General features: G+C 39.0%; 1 long non-coding RNA gene across 7 annotated transcripts; it reads left to right on the forward strand.

The window, feature by feature from the left end:
• Positions 1 to 5,994: 5,994 nt before the first annotated feature.
• On the forward strand, positions 5,995 to 9,221 carry LOC117206212. 7 transcript variants are annotated; one of them, XR_004487359.1, is made up of 4 exons: positions 5,995 to 6,037; positions 7,118 to 7,234; positions 8,563 to 8,652; positions 8,756 to 9,221. It is a non-coding gene; the product is annotated as an uncharacterized LOC117206212 (long non-coding RNA). The 7 variants fall into 7 exon arrangements; XR_004487360.1 differs by lacking the exon at positions 5,995 to 6,037 and adding an exon at positions 6,301 to 6,369; XR_004487357.1 differs by lacking the exon at positions 5,995 to 6,037 and adding an exon at positions 6,567 to 6,585.
• The last annotated feature ends 8,645 nt before the right edge of the window (positions 9,222 to 17,866 follow it).

Genomic DNA, 17,866 nt, shown 5'->3' on the forward strand with positions numbered 1-17,866 from the left:
GACGACAAGAAATTCTCGTCCGTGGAGATAATGACGGAAATGCTTGACGGCGTTCACAACTGCTAACATTTCTAGTTCGTAAGAGTGGTACCTAGATTCCGCAGGGCTACTTCTTATACTGTAATATTCTATTACTCTATTTTTACCTTAAATCTTGTGCATTAAAATAACCTCATATCCATCCGAACTAGCGTCGATACGAAGTTCTATCGGGTAGTTCGGGACAAATACCATTAACACCGGCGCGTCGGTCAGGGCGGAAATTACCTTTTGCCTTATTTTTCCATGCCTATCTGTCCAAGTCATGTTTTTATTATCGGAAGTAAGCGCATACAAGGGTTTCATTACCCGTGAAAATTTAGGGACGAATTTTCGGAAATAAAGGGCTAAACCTATGAACTGCCTGAGCTGTGTGACGGTCGTTGACGCAGGTAAAGAACTCAAGGCGTGCATTTTACCCGGATTGGGACGAACTTCTCCGTCGTAAATTACATATTCCAAATAGAGTACCGATGCCTTTAGAAAAGAACATTTTGAAAAGTTAAAGGAGAATCCGGCTTTTACAAGGGTATCTAGTACGGTGTGCAATACTTTTAGAGCTTGATCTACTGAGTCGGCAATAATTAGGACATCATCCAAATAGACGACAACGTACGAATGGCACGTTGACTGTTACACGTGTTTTCAAAGGAATCTCAAGAATGATCTCTCGTTTCGCCTGTTCGCAACATCGAAATCAGCAGCCGCTGCTGAATACAATGAAGGAAAGTGTAGTACAGATCACTCCGACCAAATGATTTCCTATGTCACCACAATTAAAAAGGGTCAAATGCTACAGAAGACTTGGCACGCGACTACTCCTGAGGATTTCCGTAGTAAACGCTTTGATGGTTTACAAAATTGTAGCAAGGAAGAACATAAATATTAGAATATTTAGACAAGTATGAGCTGCACAATTATTAGGGTTGTCCGAAAGTATAAGAATCCCCATTTTCGACAGGGTCAGCATAGTATCGCCGTCTCGAAAATGACTTCCGGAAGAAACATTGAACGCGCACGCACTTATGCTATGCAAATAAAGGACATCGAATGGATCGAACAAAGGCACAAAAGAATTCGAAGAAAACAACAACTTATTATCCAAATTGTTCATCGAGGGTAATCAATGCTGTATACTTCCTAGAATTAGGATGAATAGGGATTTGGAGAAACCCACCGGCCATGTCCAGAATAATAAAATATCTCGCTTTTGCAATCTCGCTACTTGATCCGCAATGAGGGGTAAAGGATACCGATCCGCGACCGTATATTTATTTAGTTCTCGAAAATCTACCTATCATCTATCTGAACCATTGTTCGTCTTCACGAGTAACACAGGGCTCGCGAACGGTGAATTACTAGGCTTTATGATTTTTGGCTGTAATTAAGTCGCTTGTTCTATCACGTACTATTCTGCGCTCGCGAAGTCTATTAGGACTCCTTGTACGGCGATGTTAGGATCAATTAATTGTACTTCTAACTGGCCTGTATTTTTTGTACGAGTACGTAGGGAACCCGTAACGGATGAATCTCTGAATTTTCGAAAAGAAAGATTAATCAACTTTTATCACTACCACGTACCTCATTGTCAACTTCATTGACATCGATCTCGTTTTCAGCGGTTTTATTATAGGCATTAATTATTTTTGTTTTACACATAGCGAGGCTATTTTGTGTAATATTACGTCAAAATCTTGGCTTAAAATTTAACGAGCAATCGCGATATCGTATTGTTAAATAACTATCAGCGAGAACATGAAAAGTTTATCTCTAACCACCGACACCTGCAATGGACAAGATTTGAGCGAAACGTTTAGTACCAATATTTCTTATTCTTCGCATTACTACTATATCAATCGTTCTTTTGCCAGAGATTCTCAAGACTACGGATTCTTTAATTAGCGAACACTCGGCTCCGAAATCGGGGTAAAATGGAAACGACTCACGCGGATGGCTTGATCTACCAGTTAACGCCTCCACTACGTAGAAGTCGATTCGACACTCGGTATTGAAATTATATTCAGGGCACTGCTTTGTAAAGGATCTTCCTCCATAATCAGATTGGTAGCTGCGCACCATGCAGCGGAGTCGAAAAATTGTTAGGTTCCACACTCGATTTTTGCACTAGCGACGGAATTAACTCGCGCACGATGGTCGTAAGCTCTTGCACTGTTATAACCGGCACTGATCCCACTTCTGATGTCGGGTTTACATTAGAATTAGGGTTAGGGGCGTGAAACGAATCTTCGTTTGGGTTGCACGTTGTCGTTATGCAATAGAGAAGACATTGACTAGTGCAAATACGATTATTATAGAACCGGACAAGTAACCGCGGTAGTTAGGTACTCGAGAAACTAATGACAATGATCCTAGGTTCAATAACGAATCCGCGGTCGACGGGATGATAGATGAACGTACTCACAAAATCTAAGTCGGACGCGTAATATTCACTGATCGTAAAGAGTTACTCCTTTCATCAATGAGATCGCGAGCGAGAATGTCTTTCCCGTCCCGATGATGCCACAGAGGAAAACTATAATGGGGTGTGTCTAAGGACACGAGATTATCGGATTCGTCGAGAAAAGCCTTCGTTCAGAAAGTAAGGGAAATTGGCGTTGCTGCTAATTGGTCAATCTCCATATCGGTGGTTAGAAAAAGATGCTAGCCGCCCTCGAGGGAAAGTTGCTAGTGGGAGACGCCGCTCGTTGAAAAATATGTCTCCCCTACCTTCCCGTAGTTGGGACAAAGACTGTTTGTCTGTTTGAAGAACTTTAGTTAACTAAACCTTAAGATTTATAACGGGCCCTCGGGCTAGCTGAACATGTACTGCGGAGAGGCATCGACATCTGGCAATCATCTTACTCGAAGAATTGGGTCTGCGTGTGGCGAGCCACGGGACAGAAACCGTTGGAATGTTTACTGTCGCGTGTCGCCACGAATATTTCTTTTAAGGAAAGCTATAGAATTACTCCATACCTTTGTTAAACAAAGCGTTCATCCCGTGACCGCGGCTACGTTCGGCGACTGACTGTCGCCTCGAGCCCAAGCTCACTATCACAACTCTCGAACAATTACAATCGGATTGAATAACTACAATTGTTCAATTACAGCTATAGTAGACTCTAGGTTACAATGTTGCGGGATTATCCAAAATTCCAAAGGCTCCGGTGTTCTTTCATCTCCGACATATACACATACATGTCGGGTTATCATTAGAATTTAAGGCGCGTAACGATTCTTTGTTTGAATTAGCCATTGTTTTACGAAACAGAGATTATATTTACGCGAATATACAAGATTTTACAAACTATTATGAATAATGAGTTTAATAAATGATAAGGTTAACAAACGGTAAGGTTAACTAATGATTAGATTAAAGAATAATAAGTTTAACGAATAATAAGAGGAACGAATAATATGTCTTACGAATAATAAATTTAACGTATAATGAGATTAACGATTGATAGGTTTTACGAATAATAAATTTAATTAACAATATTAACAATGTTCCGAGGTTCAAACGAATCCACGGTCAACGGGATAACTCTTTGCTATGCGTAGAATAATTTTAAACACAAAAATACGATTGCTGAGACACTCGGTAAAATGCTCGATGAATCACTTTCCAAGGCGATCACACGAATGAATATCTGATGAAAATCTTTTTCGCTATACGACTGCATTTGATTGTTATATGCTCGCTGGAGGCATCGAGAAGGTTCCAATCGTTGTTGCTAGGCAGTTTCTGCCAAAAGTTTGTTGTATACTCTTTGGAAGCACCGAGAAAGATCCAAACGCCGTTGCTAGGCGGTTTCTGTCTGGAGTTTGATTCCTAATACAACGTGTGTCCCATTATATCGACATCTCCAAAGTACAATTCTATGTGATTTCTAGGGAGAACAATACAACCGATCCACACCTTCGTCAGGCAATACGTTTATCCCGTGACCGTGGCTACGTTCAGCGACCAGTTGTCACCTCAAACCCACTTTCGCTTTCACAAATGTCAAACAATTACAAATGACAATTGCTTAATTACAGTTATGATAAAATCTAAGCTAAAGCATTAGAAGGTTTCCTCAAAATTGCAAAGGGAAGGCTCCGGTTTTCCTTTCATCTCCGACATATTTATTTTGTCCGATTGAGTTATATTGATGTAAATATGTTATAATTTATTCGATTTTTGTCGATTAAAGGTGTTACAATGTCGGTTATAAGTATCGTCGGATACGAATATAGAAATAGTATATGGTGGTGTACAAAAAATATATATATGTAGATATAGTAAATACTCGAACTTCTAATCGGATAAGTTTTACGAATGTTTAGTAGGGTAAGATTTATTTGTGTCGATAGGATTAATGGCGAAAGCTAATTTTTACTCGTTCGGGCGATTAACATAATACGATTTATGACAAACGCTATCGTATGATGTAGGCGATGGTAATCGAGAACGGAAGGAATGCGTCTCGCAATGTTCGGGAATAAGTGAACTCGAGGGCGAAAAACTCGGTACAGAATCTTCGTGATTTAATTCTAACTCTTCTCTGCGCCTCTTTTCTTCCCTTTTAACTTCTGCAGCAATTAATCGTTTGTACCAACGATCGGCTCGCTTCTTGCTGAGGTGACTTTTATCTTTTCGATTCTTTTTTTGTTTTTGTCATCTGATATGATCAAGGTGAAATGAATATCACTCTCTGTGTGCGACTTGTGCGATTTCGCAAGCCTTGCCCAAAGACGGGCGATATTTGCCAACGATGGGAGGAGGAATGCGAAAATCGATAAGTGTTTTCGATAATTGAAAACACCGTTAACACAGGTTTAACACAGCGAATAATCAGTTAGATTTAACAATTTAGAAAATATAAGTCGTTCTTGGCAACTAGTGGAGTCGTAAGCGAAAAATGATTATTTTAATTGGCAACTGGGTTCACTGTGGACAATCAGTGTGGCTTCGTAGGCCTCGCCCAAGGATGAGCAATCTGCTAACGATGGAAAGAGGAAACCGAAAAACCATAGATGTTCTCTGCGTTGAAAACACCGTAATCACTGGTTGATACAGCGAACAATTGTAAACGAAATAGATCGAAATTTTGTAAAGTTGTTTTATTACAGACAATTTATTAAATCTTGAGCGTTTATTTCAATTTTATATCGTGAATTCAAGACATTCGGATGAAATCTACGTAAATTGTGTGCTTGATAGTTTTATCTGTCAACTATGGCTGCCGACGGGTGCTTTTGTTCAGAGACAACTTTGTTCGACTGCAAGTTAAAAGAGAAGAGGATATACAATTTCAAATTTCCTACCTTGATTAGATGTAAAGTCGATCGGCGGTATGTATGGCTTGGTGATGTGTCGAATTTTGACAATTAACTTTGATTCCGCAGATGAAGTGACAATACGAATGCTTAATTCGAATGATGATTTTTTGAAACCATTTTTAATATTCGGTTTCGACGGACAGAGCGACGATGTGAACGATTTGAATTTTGGATGAAGACTCTTGAAACTATTTAACTTTTTTAATATTTGATTTCGACGGGCAGAGTGACGATGTGAATGGTCTGAATTTTGAATAAGGACTCTGCTACTCTATGTTATTCCCGCTTATTTATAATTTTCCTAATTGTCACGTGATGGACCACCTCTATGGGAATCACAGCATTGCTACGTGACAAATTAGGAATATTGTAACTGCCTACTTTCGCGGGTTGCTGAAGTTTCGTCTTCTTGATTATCTTGTTTACGCTATTTCTAATTTCTCATATCCTTGAGACACGTAGATGCTGCTGAAGTTTCGTCTTCTTAATTTCTCATATTTCGTTGGGTGTTAAGGACATGCAAGGTGCGTGATAATATGTAGGTATCGTATTAGCTCGTGTTTTGCTAATGTTGCGTTTGCGATGTTTCCCAGAACCTCCCTACTGATGCCAGTGGAACGTGCAAGGCGCGTGCCAACTTGTCCTTGCTGAAGTTGCATCTGCGATGTATCTGGTAACTTCCTTGCTGATGCCAGTGAATCGTTCAAGGCGCGTGGCAACTTAGTATTTGCCGAGTCTTCTTATGCGTTATTTCCTGTTTCTTTCAATAAAATATCATTTTTTTTTATAATAGTAAGCTTAATATATTATTTCATGGTTTGTTTCTCACGGATGGTTTCTATCAATTTCCAGTATTCTTGCGTTACGTTGTATTGATCATTATTTATTCTTTCTTTGTTACGATCTTCCATTTTTATTATCATTTATTGAAAATATGATTTATTTTGTAACGCATAAAGGTTACTATATGCACGTGTTGATTATCCAAAATGGCGGCCTGTGAATGTTCGTAGTATATAGTGACATTTTATTAATGTGAAATCTATTATTTATCCGTTAATTATTTATGACTTTATTTTAATAGTTGACGTATAATTGCAGTGGGAATAATATTATTTTGCATTTATTTAATGTGTGTAATTATTACATGTATTCCGATGCGCACGTGTAAGAGCTATCGTAACAATCCAAGATGGCCGCTAGTGAATGTCTCTAGTAAAAGTGTAGTGACGCGTCCTTAATTTGTTTAATATTGAAATAATTATTCGTCCGTCGCTTATTTTCCTCTATTTTAGCGCAGTTAGAATTTTTAAATGACAATAGTATTGTTTGTGTAATCATTATAATGTGTATATATACTATGTGTTACTTTAATATAATAACATGTGGATTGTGTTATTGTTAATTTTTTTATTTTTATAGAGTGTTCGCTTAATTAATTTAATACTAATATGTGCATAGTGTGTTATTACCAGTTCTAGTGCATAACATAACCTTATTTCTCTATGCCAGAATTAATACAATTATGCTATATTAACTTAGTACAGTATAACAATTTCTTATCTTAATCGCGTTTGTCGTTGACACTCGGTTAATCGGTCGTGATTAATTCCTAACCTATTCCTATATTATTGGCTATTTTCTGTTTCTTTGTTACGAAGTTGTCGTTACCTTGTGCGTGTAATCTGCCGCCTTTACATAGAATTTTGGAGCTAATCTATACATTGCTAGTTAAAATCTTTATTTTTTATAGGTTCTACAATTCTAATCCTTCAACGCTGAGTCCTTTACTTGGAACGCGTTTGGTATCTTCTGGTTCTTCGTTACATGTCTAACACTTATCAAGACTACTTTTACTTATCCTAGAATTGTAAGTATATATATAGATTATATAAAACACTATAATTTGTAAATATCGGTATAGTAAAATAGTCTGTCCACTATCTTGTTCGCTAAGACCGCTTCGTCAACGTTGGATTATTTGTTATGGCGTCACAAATTTTTCCTTGATTATCCAGTTCCCTGTTGCCGTCTTGACTGTTTCGGTGGTGTCTGATTCAGTATTCCATAAGTATTCACTTAAGTTTGATAGTAGGCTTCTTGTAACTGCGTCGGCTTTAATGTATATCTTCCAATGTGAGTAACGAGCTTCTTATTATTATCAATTTCTATTCCAAGATGGTTTACAACATTCTTCCCCTTTTTAGGTTATAATTGGTTACCTCGGTATTTATTACCTTCGATATCTTCATACCATCGTATATTATGTTTTGCAAAGTTGGATCCGTAGCCAATTCTCGTGGAGTTCTTGCATGCACACTTCCTTCTACGATGATTGGTTGTTTCTTTTCTTGTTTGCTAAGACCATTCCGTCAGTGTTGAATCGTTTGTTATAATGTCACTAATTTTTGACTTTCCAATTTTATCACGTCTTCTTGACGATTCCAGTAGTATCAACTTCGATTCTTCGTACACATTTACTCCAATTTGGTAGTTGGTTTCTCATCACTGCGTTGACCCTTGTATAAACTTCTTCGATGTGAGTAGTAAATTATCGTTGTCACTCACTTAACCTATCTTAGTTATTTCTTAACTCTTCCTGCGCTTATTAATTGATTTTATTTCTTCTTATTAAAGACCACTGTGTCAACGCTGAGTTATTTCGTTATAATGTCATTAATTTTCTTGATTTTCGCGGTTTTATTTTCGATTGGCCAACTGTAAGTCTGTTGTCGAGCATCAATTATTGATTGTTATCGTGCTTCTTTTAGTTTAATTGAAATATTATTGGAAGTCTTTAATAGTATTATTCTCTTCCATATATATTAAGGCAATTGAGGTTAGTTCATTCATTCGTTTCTGCTGACAGTCGTATACTATGTTCTATGGAGTGGGTCCACAACTTGTTTCTGCGAAATTCCTGCATGTACACTTCCTTCTACAATGATTAATTGCGCACTAGGTGCTTTTAACTTTCACTGCTTTTAATTATTTTATTGAATTTACATGTTGTGTATTTAAATGATGGTTAGAACACACACATAGTAATTTTCCTTTTTCTTTTACGTTTCTACTATCTGCATGATTCGATAAACAGTGTCACACTTCCTTTGGTTTAGGCACAATATTGTTATAAACATTTAGTAGTATTATGTTTTGCATCGAAACAATTAAAGTTAATTCCTACATTTGTTTCAGTTGGCTGTCGTAGATTATGTTCTACGGATATGGACACATAACCTGTCTTCGCACATACACTTCCTTCTACGATGAGTAATTGTTCACGAGGTACTTTTCACTTCCACTGTTTTGTAATTATTTTATTGAATTACACATTTTATATTTAAGTAATAGTTAGAGCACGCATAGTAATTTTCCTTTTTCCTTTTAGGTTACCACTATCTGCAGTATTCGACAAACAGTGTTGTTCCATATACTACCGTACTCCATTGTCTCTTGAAATCGTTCTTGTGGTCTGTTTCGATTGTGTTAGTTTTAACTTGTTCGAGTGTATTGTTCGTGGAATCCCTTTTACTTTAATCTTGACGTTTCATGTGTGAATTCTGACAATAGTGCCTGGTTTATTGAAGTGTGTTAATATGCCTAGGTGTTTTATATATTTTATATCTAGTTGTATATAAGATATATTTTGTTTATTGTGGTTTTGTATGTCCATATTTGCTGTATATTAAATTGCTTGATATTTCCTATTTGTTATAAAGGTGTGTATTCCTATCGTTCCATTCCTTTTTCCTTTCCTTTGAATTATTCATAAAGTTATTACGAGATTTGATTAAATTGTCGAATTGTAGGTTATCTTGATTGAATATAGTATTACGTCGTGATTTATTAATTAATTTGCGAGTCAATTTTGGTTAATTGGTTCTTCATAGTTTATCCTTAGTCGAATTATGAAATTATGGGTTATGTTGTACTCTTTATATTTACTACTTCGTTAGAGTACATATTTTCACTTTATTGCCCTCGTATACTAATTCTCTATATATGACCGCATTTAATTAATCTTTTATTAAATAATTTCCATTTTCGTTGTATCGTGCGTTCGTTTTGGATATTCGAATTCTCACTCGCGTTATTTGTATATTGCGGTTTTCCGTTTTTCGGAACGTAGCGCGGGACGTGCCAACACTACATTTTACACGCCAAATGTAATGCACGTCCGTTTCAGCGTCGAAACAAGGCCAACAGCTTGCAAATCGCGACGTTTTCGTCGATTATAACGAAAGCTAGCCGTCATTTCCTTCCCGTTGGAGATATTTCGACGTCTAAGCGCTCATTTCTCTCCATTTTACACTGCAAATGTAATGCACTGCCCTTTAAGCGTCGAAACAAGCAAAATAGCTCACAAATCGCGATGATTTCGTCGATTTAGACGAAAACTAGCCGTCATTTCCATCCCGTTGGAGATATTTCGACGTTTAAGCGCTCATTTCACTCCATTTTACACTGCAAAAGCAATGCACTCCCGTTTAAGCGTCGAAACAAGCGAAACAGGTCGCAAATCGCGATGATTTCGTCGATTTTGACGAAAACTAGCCGTCATTTCCTTCCCGTTGGAGGTACTTCGACGTTTAAGCGCTCATTTCACTCCATTTTACACTACAAATGTAATGCATGAACGTTTCAGCGTCGAAAGAAGCCCGACAGCTCGCAAATCGCGATGTTTCCGTCGATTTTGACGAAAACTAACTGTCATTTCCTTCCCGTTGAAGATATTTCGACGTTTAAGCGCTCGTTTCACACCATTTCACACTGCAAGTGTAATGCAATACCGTTTAAGCGTCGAAACAAGAAAAATAGCTCGCAAATCGCGATGATTTTGTCGATTTTGGCGAAAAGTAGCCGTCATTTCCTTCCCGTTGGTGATATTTCGACGTTTAAGAACTCATTTCACTCCATTTTACACTGCAAATGCAATGCACACCCGTTTAAGCGTCGAAACAAGCAAAATAGCTCACAAATCGCGATGTTTTCGTCGATTATAACGAAAGCTAGCCTTCATTTCCTTCCCGTTGGAAATATCTCGACGTTTAAGCGCTCATGTCACACCATTTTACACGCCAAATGCAATGCACGCCCGTTTCAGCGTCGAAACAAGACCGACAGCTCGCAAATCGCGATGTTTCCGTCGATTTTGACGAAAACTGGAAGTTATTCCTTCCCGTTGGAGATATTTCGACGTTTAAGCACTCATTTCACTCCATTTTGCAATGCAAATGTAATGCACTCCCGTTTAAGCGTCGAAACAAGCGAAACAGGTCGCAAATCGCGATGATTTCGTCGATTTTGACGTAAAGTAGCCGTCATTTGCATCACGATGGAGATATGTCGACGTTTAAGCGTTCATTTCACTCCATTTTACACTGCAAATGTAATGCACTACCGTTTAAGCGTCGAAACAAGCAAAAGATCTCACAAATCGCGATGATTTCGTCGATTTTGACGAAAGGTAGCCGTCATTTCCTTCCCGTTGGTGATATTTCGACGTTTAAGAGCTCATTTCACTCCATTTTACACTGCAAACGCAATGCACTCCCGTTTAAGCGTCGAAACAAGCGAAACAGGTCGCAAATCGCGATGATTTCGTCGATTTTGACGTAAAGTAGCCGTCATTTGCATCACGATGGAGATATGTCGACGTTTAAGCATTCATTTCACTCCATTTTACACTGCAAATGCAATGCATTACCGTTTCAGCGTCGAAAGAAGTCCAACAGCTCGCAAATCGCGATGATTTCGTCGATTTTAACGAAAACTATCTGTCATTTCCTTCCCGTTGGGGATATATCGGCGTTTATGCGCTCGTTGAACTCCATTTTACACTGCAAATGTAATGTTCTACCGCTTAAGTGTCGAAACAAGGCCAACAGCATGCAAATCGCGATGTTTTCGTCGATTATAAGGAAAGCTAGCCGTCATTTCCTTCCCGTTGGAAATATCTCGACGTTTAAGCGCTCATTTCACTCCATTTTGCACTGCAAATGTAATGCATGACCATTCCAGCGTCGAAAGAAGCCCAACAGCTCGCAAATCGCGATGATTTCGTCGATTTTAACGAAAACTATCTGTCATTTCCTTCCCGATGGAGATATTTCGACGTTTAAGCGCTCGTTGAACTTCATTTTACACTGCAAATGTAATGTTCTACCGTTTAAGCGTAGAAACAAGCAAAATAGCTCGCAAATCGCGATGTTTTCGTCGATATTGACGAAATGTAGCCGTCATTTCCTTCCCGTTGGAGATACTTCGACGTTTAAGCGCTCATTTCACTCCACTTTACACTGCAAATGTAATGCACTCCCGTTTAAACGTTGAAGCAAGCAAAATAGCTCGCAAATCGCGATGATTTCGTCGATTTTGACGAAAACTGGAAGTCATTCCTTCCCGTTGGAGATATATCGGCGTTTAAGCGTTCGTTGAACTTCATTTTACACTGCAAATGTAATGCATGACCATTTCAGCGTCGAAAGAAGCCCAACAGCTCGCAAATCGCGATGTTTTCGTCGATTTTGACGAAATGTAGCCGTCATTTCCTTCCCGTTGGAGATACTTCGACGTTTAAGCGCTCATTTCACTCCACATTACACTGCAAATGTAATGCACTCCCGTTTAAGCGTAGAAACAAGCAAAATAGCTCGCAAATCGCGATGTTTTCGTCGATTTTGACGAAATGTAGCCGTCATTCCCTTCCCGTTGGAGATATTTCGACGTTTAAGCGCTCATTTCACTCCATTTTGCACTGCAAATGTAATGCATGACCGTTTCAGCGTCGAAAGAAGCCCAACAGCTCGCTAATCGCGATGATTTCATCGATTTTAACGAAAACTATCTGTCATTTCCTTCCCATTGGATATATTTCGACGTTTCAGCGCTCGTTGAATTCCATTTCACACTGCAAATGTAATGCATTACCGTTTAAGCATCGAAGCAAGCAAAATAGCTCGCAAATCGCGATGATTTCGTAGATTTTGGCGAAAAGTAGCCGTCATTTCCTTCCCGTTGGTGATATTCCGACGTTTAAGAGCTCATTTCACTCCATTTTACACTGCAAATGTAATGCACTCCCGTTTAAGCGTCGAAACAAGCGAAACTGGTCGCAAATCGCGATGATTTCGTCGATTTTGACGAAAACTAGCCGTCATTTCCTTCCCGTTGGAGATACTTCGACGTTTAAGCGCTCATTTCACTCCATTTTACACTGCAAATGTAATGCACTCCCGTTTAAACGTCGAAGCAAGCAAAATAGCTCGCAAAACGCGATGATTTCGTCGATTTTGACCGAAACTGGAAGTCATTCCTTCCCGTTGGAAATATATCGGCGTTTAAGCGCACATTTCACTCCATTTTACACTGCAAATGTAATGCACTCCCGTTTATACGTCGAAGCAAGCAAAATAGCTGGCAAATCGCGATGATTTCGTTGATTTTGACGAAAACTGGAAGTCATTTCCTTCCCGTTGGAGATATTACGACGTTTAAGCGCTCATTTCACTCCATTTTGCACTGCAAATGTAATGCATGACCGTTGCAGCGTCGAAAGAAGCCCAACAGCTCGCAAATCGCGATGATTTCGTCGATTTTAACGAAAACTATCTGTCATTTCCTTCCCGATGGAGATATTTCGACGTTTAAGCGCTCATTTCACTCCATTTTACACTGCAAATGTAATGCATTACCGTTTAAGCGTCGAAACAAGCGAAACAGGTCGCAAATCGCGATGATTTCTTCGATTTTGACGACAACTAGCCGTCATTTCCTTCCCGTTGGAGATATTTCGACGTTTAAGCGCTCATTTCACTCCATTTTGCACTGCAAATGTAATGCATGACCGTTTCAGCGTCGAAAGAAGCCCAACAGCTCGCAAATCGCGATGATTTCGTCGATTTTAACGAAAACTATCTGTCATTTCCTTCCCGATGGAGATATTTCGACGTTTAAGCGCTCATTTCACTCCATTTTACACTGCAAATGTAATGCATTACCGTTTAAGCGTCGAAACAAGCGAAACAGGTCGCAAATCGCGATGATTTCGTCGATTTTGACGAAAACTAGCCGTCATTTCCTTCCCGTTGGAGATATTTCGACGTTTAAGCGCTCGTTGAACTCCATTTCACAGTGCTAATGCAATGCACAACCATTTAAGCGTCGAAACAAGCAAAATATCTCGCTAATCGCGAAGATTTCGTATATTTTGACGAAAAATAGCCGTCATTTCCTTCCCGTTGGAGATATTTCGACGTTTAAGCGCTCGTTGAACTCCATTTCACAGTGCTAATGCAATGCACAACCATTTAAGCGTCGAAACAAGCAAAATATCTCGCAAATCGCGAAAATTTCGATTTTTTGGACGATAAATGGCCGTAACTTCCTTCCCGTTGGAGATATTTCGACGTTTGAGCGCTCGTTGAACTCCATTTCACAGTGCTAATGCAATGCACAACCATTTAAGCGTCGAAACAAGCAAAATATCTCGCTAATCGCGAAGATTTCGTCGACTTTGACGAAAAATAGCCGTCATTTCCTTCCCGTTGGAGATATTTCGACGTTTAAGCGCTCGCTGATCTCCATTTCACAGTGCTAATGCAATGCACAGCCATTTAAGCGTCGAAACAAGCAAAATATCTCGCTAATCGCGAAGATTTCGTCGATTTTGACGAGAAATAGCCGTCATTCCCTTCCCGTTGGAGTTATTTCGACGTTTAAGCGCTCATTTCACTCCGTTTTACACTGCAAATGTAATGCACTACCGTTTAAGCTTCGAATCAAGCAAAATAGCTCGCAAGCCGCGATGATTTCGTCGATTTTGACGAAAAATAGCCGTCATTTCCTTCCCGTTGGAGATATTTCGACGTTTAAGCGCTCGTTGAACTCCATTTCACAGTGCTAATGCAATGCACAACCATTTAAGCGTCGAAACAAGCAAAATATCTCGCAAATCGCGAAGATTTCGTTTATTTTGACGAAAAATAACCGTCATTACCTTCCCTTTGGAGATATTTCGACGTTTAAGCGCTCGTTGAACTCCATTTCACAGTGCTAATGCAATGCACAACCATTTAAGCGTCGAAACAAGCAAAATATCTCGCAAATCGCGAAGATTTCGTTTATTTTGACGAAAAATAGCCGTCATTTCCTTCCCGTTGGAGATATTTCGACGTTTAAGCGCTCGTTGAACTCCATTTCACAGTGCTAATGCAATGCACAACCATTTAAGCGTCGAAACGAGGAAAATATCTCGCAAATCGCGAAGATTTCGTTTAATTTGACGAAAAATAGCCGTCATTTCCTTCCCGTTGGAGATATTTCGACGTTTAAGCGCTCGATGAACTCCATTTCACAGTGCTAATGCAATGCACAACCATATAAGAGTCGAAACAAGCAAAATATCTCGCAAATCGCGAAGATTTCGTTTATTTTGACGAAAAATAGCCGTCATTTCCTTCCCGTTGGAGATATTTCGACGTTTAAGCGCTCCTTGAACTCCATTTCACAGTGCTAATGCAATGCACAACCATTTAAGCGTCGAAACAAGCAAAATATCTCGCAAATCGCGAATATTTCGTTTATTTTGACGAAAAATAGCCGTCATTTCCTTCCCGTTGGAGATATTTCGACGTTTAAGCGCTCGATGAACTCCATTTCACAGTGATAATGCAATGCACAACCATTTAAGCGTCGAAACAAGCAAAATATCTCGCAAATCGCGAAGATTTCATTTATTTTGACGAAAAATAGCCGACATTTCCTTCCCGTTGGAGATATTTCGGCGTTTAAGCGCTCGTTGAACTCCATTTCACAGTGCTAATGCAATGCACAACCATTTAAGCGTCGAAACAAGCAAAATATCTCGCTAATCGCGAAGATTTCGTCGACTTTGACGAAAAATAGCCGTCATTTCCTTCCCGTTGGAGATATTTCGACGTTTAAGCGCTCGCTGATCTCCATTTCACAGTGCTAATGCAATGCATAGCCATTTAAGCGTCGAAACAAGCAAAATATCTCGCTAATCGCGAAGATTTCGTCGATTTTGACGAGAAATAGCCGTCATTCCCTTCCCGTTGGAGTTATTTCGACGTTTAAGCGCTCATTTCACTCCGTTTTACACTGCAAATGTAATGCACTACCGTTTAAGCTTCGAATCAAGCAAAATAGCTCGCAAGCCGCGATGATTTCGTCGATTTTGACGAAAAATAGCCGTCATTTCCTTCCCGTTGGAGATATTTCGACGTTTAAGCGCTCGTTGAACTCCATTTCACAGTGCTAATGCAATGCACAACCATTTAAGCGTCGAAACAAGCAAAATATCTCGCAAATCGCGAAGATTTCGTTTATTTTGACGAAAAATAGCCGTCATTACCTTCCCTTTGGAGATATTTCGACGTTTAAGCGCTCGTTGAACTCCATTTCACAGTGCTAATGCAATGCACAACCATTTAAGCGTCGAAACAAGCAAAATATCTCGCAAATCGCGAAGATTTCGTTTATTTTGACGAAAAATAGCCGTCATTTCCTTCCCGTTGGAGATATTTCGTCGTTTAAGCGCTCGTTGAACTCCATTTCACAGTGCTAATGCAATGCACAACCATTTAAGCGTCGAAACGAGGAAAATATCTCGCAAATCGCGAAGATTTCGTTTATTTTGACGAAAAATAGCCGTCATTTCCTTCCCGTTGGAGATATTTCGACGTTTAAGCGCTCGATGAACTCCATTTCACAGTGCTAATGCAATGCACAACCATTTAAGAGTCGAAACAAGCAAAATATCTCGCAAATCGCGAAGATTTCGTTTATTTTGACGAAAAATAGCCGTCATTTCCTTCCCGTTGGAGATATTTCGACGTTTAAGCGCTCGTTGAACTCCATTTCACAGTGCTAATGCAATGCACAACCATTTAAGCGTCGAAACAAGCAAAATATCTCGCAAATCGCGAATATTTCGTTTATTTTGACGAAAAATAGCCGTCATTTCCTTCCCGTTGGAGATATTTCGACGTTTAAGCAGTCGTTGAACTCCATTTCACAGTGTTAATGCAATGCACAACCATTTAAGCGTCGAGACAAGCAAAATATCTCGCAAATCGCTATGATTTAGTAGATTTTGACGAAAAATAGCCGTCATTTCCTTTCCGTTGGCGATATTTCGACGTTTAAGCGCTCATTTCACTCCGTTTTACACTGCAAATGTAATGCACTACCGTTCAAGCGTCGAAGCAAGCAAAATAGCTCGCAAATCGCGATGATTTAGTAGATTTTGACGAAAAATAGCCGCCATTTCCTTCCCGTTGGAGATATTTCGAAGTTTGAGAGCTCATTTCACTCCGTTTTACACTACAAATGTAATGCACTACCGTTTAAGCGTCCAACAAGCAAACTAGCTCGCAAATCGCGATGATTTCGTCGATTTTGACGAAAAATAGCCGTCATTTCCTTCCCGTTGGAGATATTTCGACGTTTAAGCGCTCATTTCACTCCGTTTTACACTGCAAATGTAATGCACTACCGTTTAAGCTTGGAATCAAGGAAAATTGCTCGCAAGCCGCGATGATTTCGTCGATTTTGACGAAAAATAGCCGCCATTTCCTTCCCGTTGGAGATTGTTACGTGTTAATTTGTTTGTTTAAATCGATCAAATCTTAAGTTTAAATTTTACTGAAAATTTTTTTTTATAGTTTGAATTTGTATTTAATCTGAAGGGAAATAATTTGAAATGATATTTCTGTGTATTTAATACTGATTTAGATTTCAAATTAATACGGTAGTTGCTGCCACCAGAAATAGTCTGAGGACTATTTCAAAATATTTTACTTTTATTATTTTCTTTTACGTTTAATGGGTAGCGTTAACTGACGCTTAATGCAACTGGTAAATGAATTTCTCTTTTCGGCTAACCTGCTATGCGCAGGGATACTAGCATGGGAGAGGATTAAAGTTGGGTACAATGAATATTTTTCCTCGTTGAACGGATTTTTATTTCGACGTAGAATTGCTTAGGTTATTGTATGTATATTTTATTAGCTGGATATTTATATTTTAGCGTTGCTGGATTGGATAGGAACGTAAGATTTTTCGTTGTTTTATATAAATTTATTTTTACGTTTGACTTCTTCTTCTCTTTTAATTTCGCTGTAGTAGTTTGCCGTTAGAACCGAAACTCAATTCATTTACTACGATGGATTCTGTTACCACGATTTTCTTGCCTTTTGAGTTTAATAATCGAGGATGATTCTAACGATCCTCTCTGCGTGGAACTCGTGTGATTTCGCAAGCCTTGCCCAAAGACGGGTAATATTTTACCAACAGTGGGAGGAGGAATGCGAAGATCAGCGGATGTTTCAGTAGCTGAAAACACCGTTCGCACAAGCCGACACAGCGGACAACTCCTTTGTTTAAAGTTTAAACAATGATTCTATCTTCAAAACCGTTCACGAAAATAAAACGAGATCAATGACAGGAAGTTCTAATTCAATTCTCGAGGGCAACG

This window comes from Bombus bifarius, unplaced genomic scaffold (genome assembly GCF_011952205.1).
Source record: "Bombus bifarius isolate JDL3187 unplaced genomic scaffold, Bbif_JDL3187 scf7180000007998, whole genome shotgun sequence".
NCBI lineage: Eukaryota > Metazoa > Arthropoda > Insecta > Hymenoptera > Apidae > Bombus > Bombus bifarius.